The sequence below is a fragment of the Asparagus officinalis genome, chromosome 1 (genome assembly GCF_001876935.1).
Source record: "Asparagus officinalis chromosome 1, Aspof.V1, whole genome shotgun sequence".
NCBI lineage: Eukaryota > Viridiplantae > Streptophyta > Magnoliopsida > Asparagales > Asparagaceae > Asparagus > Asparagus officinalis.
This window is the reverse complement of record NC_033794.1, coordinates 66,610,718-66,615,189: the sequence shown is the minus strand read 5'-3', so window position 1 is coordinate 66,615,189 and position 4,472 is coordinate 66,610,718.

Below are 4,472 nucleotides of genomic sequence, written 5' to 3'. Positions count from 1 at the left end.
GAATTCCTATAAGAATTAGTTCCGCATCAAAGAAAATAAAAACAAGAAATAAAATCTATACTAGAGAGAATAAAAATAAAAGAATGAAAATAAAAAGAAATTACAAGGAGGGAAATAAGAACAAAAAAGTAAAGATCTAAACTATGAACATAAAAATAAATCTAACTAAGTTGCAATGAAAAGAACATAAAAGAAAATCTAGATTATGCGAGAAAATAAATCTTTACTACAAAATAAAAGTGTAAGACAACAACGTAAAAATAAAGACATGAATGTAAATCTACTCTACAAGACATTAATGTAATCTAAACTACTAAAACAAAAAGAAAAGAAATTACTAGAATATGAACAAGAAAATAAAAGATAAAAGGGAAAATTTATATTCCAAGAGGGTTCTAGCCTCTTGATGAAGGCAAATCTTCATCTTCATCTTCATCTTTATCTTCATCATCATCAAATAGAGAGAAGAAAAGAAAAATATGGAAAGGTGAATTTTTTTATTAATTGCAACAAAGTTATAATTTTTAGAAGGTCTTCTCAATTAAGAGTAACCCTCCTCTCCATATGGAGTTTTTATAAAATTTTTCACACACAAAGCCCTCAATCTCTACCCCTATTTATAGCCTACGGTAATGAATAAGAACCCTTAGATATTTCTTAGAGATCAAGGATTAAATCACAGCCAAAAAATAGTTTTTGTTGCAAACCAATCGGTTAGCCAATCGGTTGGCCAATCGGTTAGCCAACTGATTGGTTTACAACAGATTGGTTTTTTTTTGTAATTTCTTGACCCCATTTCTTCATGGATCCTTGAGCTTTTTTGGGCCTTCTTTTGTCTTCATATTTGGGCTTCAATATATAGTAGAAAATTAGGGAGTTTGATTTTTTAGGCTTTTATGCATTAATCCTTCATTAACTTGAAAATTAAGATAAAATACGTTTATTAGTGATAATTTTATTTAAATGAAATAGATAATGAGGGTATAAAATATAATTAAAAATATGATTATCAAATACTCCTATACCTAAACTTTTGCTAGTCCTCTAGCAAAGAGACGAATTAAAAGGGAAAGAAAGAAAAATCCTAACATATTTTCGCATGAATCGCAGTTGTAGTGCTTACAACAAGTCTTTAAACCCCTAGGTTACCCTAGAGGACGAGTTATAGTCTCATGAGGGTTTGCAGTGAATGTACCCACAAATTTGATTAATTTTCCAATTTAAAGAAGCTAGTGAATAATTAATTTACTTAATACCTTTAAATAATCTATCGAAGCTAGTTTTTATTCAAGAAAATATTTTTATGTATAATTCCAAAGTAAATTTCTTAGAAACTCTTTTCATAATAGTTATACTAAACCAAAGTCTAACTTAGAAATTTACTGAAAAGTTTAAAAAGAGCATGCTAACTTTCTGTTTCAAATAATATTTTAAGTTTCTTGATCAAAATATTTTTCAAGAGGATATATATATATATATATATATAGTATATATACTATACTAATATATATTATATATATATATATATATATATATATTATATATTATATATATATACTATATACCTTTTAGTTCTGGTGATTTTATTCTACTTTTAGCGGGCTTTCTAAGTGACCATGAAAAGAGTTTTGGGCCATTGATCCCAACCCAATTGGGCTTAGGTCATTAAGTATGTAAATATTATCAGCCTTAATTACACCAGTTAACTTAGAACTTAGTAAGATAAAACCACCTTAGAGCTCAAGGGAGTTTTGTTTCTTACTTATTATATATATATATATTATATAATATTAATATATATATATATATATATATATATATAATATATATATATATATAATATTATATATATAAATATATATATATATATATATATATATATTATATATATATATATTATAATATTATATATATTGTGTGTTGATGTTGTGTGTGTGTGTGTGTGTGTGTGTGTGTGTGTGCTGTGTTGTGTGTGTTGTGTGCTGTGTGTGTTTGAAAGAAATATTATGATTAAGAGGACATTTAATACTATTTTCTAGTCTAAGCTAAGCATTCAAAAATTTCATTATTTTAATTACAAGTTGTTTCTGTTCTTTTGCATTGCAATTGATGCAGCTTACAGTAAAAGAAACATAATGAAATGAAGGAAAATTTAGATTTCCTGGGGTTTTTTTTTATGTGCCGGTGGAGTGTCGATCTTGTACTCCGTTGATGTATCGATCAAGACAATGAGTCTTTTGCTTTTGATGAGCGTTGAATTGCTTGGAAGCTAGCTCAGTCTTCTCTTAACAATATTTCTCAATAAGATCGCAAGTGCAATGCATGTAATGACTCTTCTGCCAGAATTGAGTCAGAATTCTAATCTCTCCAATTAGTCAAAATCTGTCCTTTAAAATGAATAATCTCCTCTCCTTTTATAGGCTAAAAGAGAGAGTTAATGATCTCCTTAATTGTGGATTAAGTGGTCATTAAAGCTAGAGTTAGTGGAAAACAATTATCCCCCGAAAAATCTCTTTAAAATGACTATTTCGACGGACTTCATAGACTTAGCGAAGTTCTCTAAAGACGCGGGCGAAGGTCGCTGAGGACGTGGGCTCTTTGGAAGTGGATGACTTGGTCCACTTGATGTGGGTGAAGTTCATTAGTTGGCGAGCTTTGCCTATGAGTTCAAATTTGACACAAAATTTGACTCTAGACTTGGCCGACTAGTGACGCCTTTTGACTCAGTCTCGGGCGTCTCGTGGGAGTCGATTCATGCTTTGACTTGGTCGGGTCAAGCTGACATGGGCTATTTTACGAGCTTCATCTATGAGTTCAAATTTGATACAGGATTCGACTCTAAGCATGACCAACTAATGATGCCTTTTGACTCGGCCTGAGGCATATCATGGGAGTCGACTCGTTCTTTGACTTGGTTGGGTCAAGTCGATGTGGGTTATTTTGTAAGCTTCATCTATGAGTTTGAATTTGACACACGATTCAACTCTAGGCTTGATCAACTAATGATGCTTTTTGACTCATCCTGGGACATGTTGTGAGGGTCGATTTGTGTTTGGCTTGGTCAAATTGAGTCGATGTGGGCTATTTGGTGAGGTTTGCTTTAGTCATCAGGTGGTCTTCGCTGCAACTTGTTGTAGGCTTGACTCTGGGCCATTTGAAGTGTTTAGGCCATGGACATTCACTTCTTGGATCCAATCTGATCATCGTCCAAAGTAAAAATATATTTTGACCATCTACAAGACCCTCCAAGTTTTTAATATCCAGCATATCAATTTGTAGCTAGCATTTGAAATACGTTGGGTAAATAGCCAGAGGTATAGTATTGAACATGATTTGAGTTGTCTTGATTAGTTGAAAACTTTTCTTCATCTACCTACTTGGTTGCCAGATGTGTAGTGTTGAACGTAGCTTCCTTTGTTGAAGACTTGCATCAAAAGTTTGATGATACTTGTGCTCTGTTGGGTGTAAAAATTGACTTCCCATTTGAGGGGTCGTTCGTATTTATAAGAGTGACTTATTACAAACTAATGATCAATATTTACAACAGAGGAGAAGGGAATGGCCCTTCTTGTTTAACATGGGTTCTTCGACAGCGGTAGGACACCTTCCTTGGTACTCGTGCCGAGTTTTCTTCCCTTGGATGATCTGATCGAAGTTGCGGTTAGAGTTCGAATTCACAAGCTTGATGAGTATTAAGGCCGAATGCACCAAGAAGGCTATAATGCAAGTGTTTGCAGAGTCAATGAGCCAAGAGTCTCCAAATCTAAGAGTTCAGATTGAGACTTTAAAAATGCCAAGGGGGTTATCCCAAAGAAGGTCCAACCAGCAAGTTAAAAGGTCAAGTTTTAAAGAAGGCCAAGACCAAGCCAGCCCCTCACAAGGTTTAAGTCCTCAAGAAGACAAAATACCCCTTCTCATGTATCCAAGTGTGGCTATTTATATAAAAGGAGAGCCATGGCCAATCCCTTGATTTGTGGGATATGGTCACGCCTAGGTAAGGAGCACTATGCTCTCCCCCTTAATTTGTGAGATGTGACCATTGATGGGGCAAGGAGTACCATACTCTCTCCCTTGAAACATGGGATGTGACCACTAATATGACTGTTCCCATACCTCAAGTGGACGGTTGACAAGCTTGAACAACCTTCAGGCGAGTTGGCGATTCTACAGTAGGCGAGCTGGAGCATGCAGGCCAGTCGGCGACGTTGCAGGCGAGATGGTGACCCTGCAGGCCAGATGATGACCTTATAGGTGGTTTGGAGACCCTACAGGTGAGATGGCGACCCTGTAGGTGGACTGGCGACCCTGCCCGCCTGCAGACGAGCTTGGCTTGAATCAGGTGAGCTTAGCCTTCAGGTGAGCTTCAAGCTGTCAGGCGAGCTATACAGGTGAGGCTGTGCAGGCGAGCTTGCCTTCGGGCGAGCCTGGATCATGAAGGCAAGCTTCAAGCTATCAGGAGAGCTCTGAAGGAG